The sequence below is a fragment of the Chlorocebus sabaeus genome, chromosome 24, assembly GCF_047675955.1.
Source record: "Chlorocebus sabaeus isolate Y175 chromosome 24, mChlSab1.0.hap1, whole genome shotgun sequence".
Classification (NCBI taxonomy): Eukaryota; Metazoa; Chordata; class Mammalia; order Primates; family Cercopithecidae; genus Chlorocebus; species Chlorocebus sabaeus.
The window spans coordinates 72,411,553-72,418,376 of record NC_132927.1 but is presented as its reverse complement, the minus strand read 5'-3'; the positions used below and the strand labels follow the sequence as shown (position 1 = coordinate 72,418,376).

The 6,824-nt window shown below is 51.1% G+C and overlaps 1 protein-coding gene across 2 annotated transcripts in view; it reads right to left on the bottom strand.

Moving 5' to 3' along the window:
• Window positions 1–2,113: 2,113 nt before the first annotated feature.
• Window positions 2,114–6,824, bottom strand: part of C24H14orf132 (chromosome 24 C14orf132 homolog) — a 48,704-nt gene continuing 43,993 nt past the window's right edge. For both annotated transcript variants that reach the window (XM_073011305.1, XM_007987754.3), the window contains exon 3: window positions 2,114–2,482. The gene's annotated coding sequence lies outside the window, so the exon portion shown is untranslated. The remainder of the gene's footprint in view (window positions 2,483–6,824) is intronic.

Genomic DNA, 6,824 nt, shown 5'->3' with positions numbered 1-6,824 from the left:
AGAGGCCTCAGCAGCTGGCTCTCATCAATATTAATTGTTGGACCACCTCTCCTGCCTGGTATGGCCAGCACCCTGCGGGAGCCTGAGCCGCTGGAAGTCAAATGGAAAATCCCCAGCGAGGGCAAGCTTTGGAGACCATGGGTATCAGGCAACTAAATAAACAGGCAGCCTCACCAGAATCACTAAGGGGCCCATCTCGGCCTTAGAAACCTGTCCCTCCCCTTTCTCTCCCCCTCCTCCACCCCTAAAGGCTCAGGAAGCTCTGGGGAGCGGATGCAGGGCTTGGCCATTCCAGCAGGCACTGAAGGGAGGCTGTGGTGTTCATCCCCGCCCCCCTCATTAGTTCATTTATGGAAAGCTTGACACTGCCATCCCTGGGCTGGGCACTGGGGAGGACACAGGGGTGAGCCAGAGGAGGCATTAGCCTTCCAAGGGTACACAGCTAATGGGGGGCCAGCTCATCCCCAGGAGAGAGGAACACCCATAGCCTAACTGGCTCCTGGGCAGAAGCGAAGAGCTGTGGTTGTTTGAACCTTTATTTCTTTACAGGCCCCACATTACAGATGGACATTCTGCTCCAGGAAATCTTCCCATACCCTTACAATACCAGGGTTGACTAGGAACAGGCACATTGCATGAGGATGTATGTGTTTACAATCCTGACTGGTAAAACCAAAAATTCAATTAAATGTTAGCAAGGAGGGTGGGGCAGGAAGTGAGGGACATGTTGCGGCCTGGGCTGGACTGGCTGTAGCTTCTTGAGACATAAATTCAGCAGCATTGGACCGGGGATGCCTCCTTTTCTCGAAAAACCTTGCTGCTAGCCATTTTTGCTATTTCAGAATGATGCTTATCAGTCTTGAGAACACAGTCCTTTGGGCCATGTGAAAGCCTCTGCCATCTTTGCAAGGCACACGACTGGGAGGGAGACCCTAGACTATCAGCGATGGGTGCAGGGCAGAGGTGCCATCCAGTGAGCTAGGGAAGATGCCAGAGGGGCAGGTTCGGGGGGAAAAATCAAGAGCCCTTTCCCAGTTCTTTTGCTGCCTCCCCGCTCCAGAAACTGCAGCTCTCTCCACTTGAGAACCAGCCCTGCTTCTGTATGGCCAATGGTGGCCTATGGCCCACCATGGCGCCCACCCTGATATTCAAGGCCCCTTCCAGCTGGCTGTATCCCTTCATCCTCAGCAGCCTCAGCTCTACTGCTGCCTTGACCTTCATCCAGCCTGGCCTTCTAGTCCGACCCCCATGCACCTGCTGCTGTGCACCTGCTTCTGCAGATTCCATGCCAAGTTAAGTCTTGCCTCCTCCAGGCAACCCTCAGTGATCTCTTTAGTTGCTGCCTACAAAGTCCATGCAGCTCTTGACATTATGGAACAACTTCTTGCTCTAACCCCTCCTTTGACTCACTTATCTGTTGGGCTGTTGGCAGGCTGGGAATGGCCAGTGGTCTCTCCTCATCCAGCAGGCTAGCCTTGCTTGCATTCTCAGGGTTCCAAAGACAGAACCAAAAAGAGGCTTCTTAAGGCCTAAGCCCAGGACTGACCCCAAATCAGGTTTCAGTCCTGGTTCACCGGTTACATGGCCTTGGGCAAGAAACCTCTGCAAGTCTCAGACTCCTCATTTGTAAAATGAGGATTAAGTGAGTTAACATGTGTGGAAAGAGCTCAGAGCTGCACCAAACATCTCATAAGTGCTATACGAATGTTTGTTATTATCAGTGAACTAATAAAGAAAATATGGTCCATGTTCCTTGTAGTGTTTAAATGTACTGGGCTGGTCATTCAGGTATCATTCACTCATTCACAGAATAGTGGGTGTTTGCTAGGAGACAGGCACTAAGCTGGGTGGTGGGGATAACATGTTGAATAAGATAAACTTTGCTCTTAGATGACTCAGATAGTTGGGAAAACTGAATGTAGCTTTGCGATTCGATTTGCTACAGGCGTGATGATGGAGTGGGATCAGGAGGGGATAGGGAGCAGGGGACCTGTCCTGCCCCAGTGGGGCAGGGAAAGCATCAGAGTGGAGGTGACGCTGGGGCTGAGCCTTTTAAAGCTGAGTAGATTGTCTGCTTTACATAAAGCACAGATGAGAACGAGACACAGAGGTGTTCATGTTTTCTTCTTTTCTCTCTTCAATTATCATAATAGAAAACGACAACAGCAACAATGCTAACAAAGTGAGAAGATTTCACAGATACATTTTTACATCTTTTAAGGTTAGATATTTTTAATCAAAAGAGCACATCAAAATCCTACATTAAGAAAGAGTCTTCGCTGTAGAAAAGTGAGTGATCGCATGGTGAAACCAGGTGCTTGGGTAGCAAAGGTCCAAGAATAGTTAAAATATCTTTTATGAAGTCAATTGCTTACATTTACAAGTTGATCATGAAAACACCAGTAAGACACAGAAACATTTCCGATGCTCTCAGCACGAAGAACTGGTATCCGGAGAGCAGCACATTACAATAATAAGGTTTCTGCAAAAGATTAAATAGTATAAAGAATATTAGTATGCCTTCAACTGGCGGAAATAGGACTGGGCACGTGGAAAAAGGTCAGAAATAAGAGAAGATGCAGATTAGCTCAAAGGTTGCTACCCAGCACTCCCACGCCCATCTCATTCCTAAGCGCTTCCCCAAGCATGCGCCTCAGGGGCACTGGTGAGGGGCCAGGTCCCTGGAGATCCCAGAGACACAAAGTTAGGGGTGGGGAAAAATCCAGCCCCACACTCCCATCCACTTTGTAGGGTTTTCTGCCTTCAGTCTGGGGGACCCCACAAATGCCCAAGATGGTGGAAACAGTCACATGAATTTCTAAGAGACCCATATGACATGCTGGGAGTTCCAGATCACTGTCCTCCACTGGCGTTATTTGAACTCAGGGCAGTGACCATGATCACTGCTGCTGCTCAGAAGAGCTTTGATTTATTCAATGACTCACGAATGGGGAAAAGTGGAAAGCACGCATCGTTTTGGAATCAGAGATAGGATGGTCCAGGGCAGGGTTCCCTGACCTCGGCACTGTTGGCATTTTGGGGCTGGGTAATTCTTATTTGTGGGGGGCTGCCCTGTGCATTGTAGGATGTTCAGTGGCATCCCTGCCCTCCACCCATGAGATGCCAGTAGCAGTCCCCACCAAGCTGTGAGAGTCAAAAAGGTCTCCAGACGTTGCTGATGGACCCCAGCCCTTCCTTGAGAACGACCGGCCTCATGAAAGTCACCACTAAGTCTCCTAGTGAAAACTCGATAGTTAGGTGTCCTGGGCTCAAGACCCCTGGCTCCTGAGAAGCTCCACCTGGCAACACTCCCAAGCCTCTCAGAGACTCAGTTTCCTCAGGTTAAAAGGTTGGAAGCTCCCTTCTGCCAGCCTATAGAGCCCTTGTCAGGACCATCTGCACTGCTGGGACAATGCTTCGAACGGCAAACGCAGTAATGGTGTGGTTCTTTAAGAAACTGGCAGAAAGCAAGCCAGTGAGACAGATACAGGGGACACAGGGGTGTTGCTCAGCCACATGGACGGGGCTCGGTGTGGAGTGGGCTCTGGTTCTCCCAATAACCAAGGCCTGCAAATTCCCTGCAAATATGCCGTGCACAACTGTCAGGATTTATTTCCAAGGCAGAATGGGGCTCAAATCTCCTCTTGGGGAGGCAGGAAACCAGCTTGAAAAAGGATCCAGGAGCAGATGACGACCTTGCCAAATGTCTGGATGGAGCCATCTGGGCAGGGGTGAGGCTGCCGCCACGGTCAGAAGACCAGCATCCGGAACCCCCCGGGGACCGCACCGCCGGTGCAGCCTCTCCAAGGACCAATGTCCACGTCATTCTCTGCTTTTATTTTCTATCTTGATAATAAACGCATGGCTTCTACAGTGACTCAGAACACACCACACACTTTTATTTCAAAATGTATGGAGTCAATTTTGTGTACTTTTTGGCTCTTCCATTCTGCTTCTGGCAGTAACTGTTTTCTCGCTCCAGGGAGTCTTTTATCGTCTTCAGTCATGATGGTTTGCATTGCTTTGTCCTTTGTCACTTTCCCTCCTCCTCAAAAAGAAACCCAGTAAATGTTCAAGGTCTGATCTCAGAAGGACGCACTGGGAATGTGTGGGTGCTGTGATAATTCTGGTTATCCAGATTTTTCAGAGAGGTCCCTTTTCCTGTTTGGAAGTTGTGGACTCTGTCCCTCTGGGTTCTCAGCACTCAGTTCAACCACCTTCTCCTCCATCCCTCTCAGTGAGTGACCATGGTCAGGGGCCTGTGGAGTGGGCCAGGGCCGGAGGGGCTGGGGCAGGTGAACATAGAACATTCAGGCTCTGACTGTTCCCTTTGGCTCCCTGAGCAGAGCTCCCTGGGCCTCCCTGTCACAGCAGCTCAGCCCAACCCTGGGACTTGCTCAGGCACAATCACTGGGCATCTGCCAGGATGAAGCAAAGGGGGCCGGTGGCAGCTGCAGTGAGTACAAGCCACCTCGGGGCTGGGGCAGGCAATCCTGGGCAAGCCCTTTGCTTCCCACTGAATGCACAACGTGCTGGACCACGGACCCCTGGGCCAGGCGCCCAGACTCTTGTCAGCTCTCCACTAATTCTCCATGTGGCCTCAGCTGCTCTCCCCCAAAAATTAAAGGTCTCGATTAGATGCTCTGTAAAGCCTCTTATCACTGCGAGGTTCTGAAACTGATAAATCCATGTGCACTGCTGCCTGCCCCTTTCCTGGACTTACACTTGAACGTGGCAATCTGGCTACAAGCTCTTCAGGACCAAACCTCAACCCCAGTCTCCGAGGCCCCATATCCAGAGATGGTCCATCCCAGGGGGATCACCCTGGTGGGCACAGATGCAGGTGCCTCTAGAGCTGACAGAACTGGGTCTGAATCACAGCTCCTTAGCTGTGAGCAATCAGCTCTGGCCTCAGTTTTCTCCACAGAAAAATGCGACAGTAATTAATGTGCATCTCTCTGCATCCTCATTCCTGCCCCCAGGGGCAATTTGAGAAGCAAATGAGATACAAATAGAGCAACAAAAAGATATGCAAAACTGGCACCAGCAAGAATAATAACTGGTAATAATATTACTGTTAATAACAAAGGCAGATCATGCTTCTGAAGAAGGAAAGTGCCATTTGTCTTGCAGGGATCAGGCAGCAGCGCTGACAACAGACAGACTCCACCGAGCCTCTTCAGTCTCCAGGGACCCACTCCAGGATATGCCAGAGTGGTCTGGCCAGCCTCCAAGCCTTCCAGCTGAACCGGGGCTGGAAAAGCGTCTACTGCCTTTCCAGCGAAGTGCTGCTGCCCCTCCTCCCATCCTTTCTCTCTCAGATCCTGGGGGATCTGAAAGGAGACAGAATCATTTCTCTCTTGGGGGTAGAGTGGAGCAGGGAGTCTTATTTGCTTCTTGACCTTGACTTCATGGGAAAGGGGAAGGACAGCATTGTCTTGGAGTAGGAAGAGCTGCGCCATCATCCTGCCTGCCTGGGTCCCTGGAGGCACAAGTCCTCTTAAGACAGGCCTGGCTACTGGCTACAGTCGTGTCTGGCCACTTCTCAAAGACTTCCAGTGGTGGCCGCTCACAACCTCACAAGGCAGCAAGTTGCTCTTTTTTTTTTTTTTTTTTTTTTTGAGACAGAGTCTCGTTCTGTTGCCCAGACTGGAGTGCAGTGGCACGATCTCAGCTCACTGCAGCCTCTGCCTCCTGGTTCAAACAATTCTCCTGTCTCAGCCTCCTGAGTAACTGGGATTACAGGCATATGCCACCATGTCTGGTTAATTTTTTTTTTTTTTTTTTTTTTTTTGTAGAGACGGGGTTTCACCATGTTGGCCAGGCTGATCTTGAACTCCTGTCCCTGCCCGCCTCGGCCTCCCAAAGTGTTGGGATTACAGGCATGAGCCACTGTGCCCAGCATAAGTTGCTCTTTTGAATCACCTAATTGCTTGTAGAGGAGCAATGGAGGGGCACACAGAAGGGCAAGCACAGAGAACATTCCAGAAAATGCAGGACACTTTCTCTGAGGCACAGCTATTTAACAGGCAACCCCATCAAGGGAGAAACCAGTACAGAGGTCCCAGCTAGAGTCTGAACAAGGGGTGATCCCTCTCCCCTGTCACCTTGCAGAACAAGATGGTCCCAGGACTCTGACTCTGCACTTCTGGCTGCTGTGAGCCTCTTTCTATGTGTGGGTGCTTCTGTTGGGGTCCTGGGTGTTGGCCAGGGAGGGTCCCCTTTCTGCCTGCATCCCAAGAAAACCAGTCTCCGAGAACTTCACCAGAGACTTCCAAGGAGACTTGAGCTCAGTCTTAAAGAAGGGGGCACGCCTTCGGGACCGGTACCCCTGAAATCTGGGCAGAGAGAGCGCACTGGGCAGGAGGTTGAGCATATTCCACTCTGAGGGCGGTCAGGGACCTGTGGAAGCCAGAGCTGGCCCAGGCCACACCATGACGGGCATCTTGAGAAACAGCCTCTGCAGATTCAGGGCCTGGTGTAAATGTGCCCTGGAGGTGTCACCCAGTCACAGAAGGCAGTACTGTGTGGCAGAAAGAGCCTGGCTTTAGAGCCCAACTTCCCAGATTCAAATCCTAGCTTGTCACTTTCATGCTGTGTGACCTCAGGAAGGCGACTTCACTCCTCTGAGCCTCTGGTTCCTCATCTGTGCACTGGGGCGATGATGCCGTGTGGTGATTGTAAGGAGTTAGTGTGCATGCAAGTCTAGCGGCACCTGGACACATAATTCAAGCAGTGAGGACCGGCATCTTTCTCCCCTTTCCGAACTGCTAAGACGGACCCCTGCTGAGGCAGGAGGGAGAGTGCAGCTCGCTCTGGCCGGA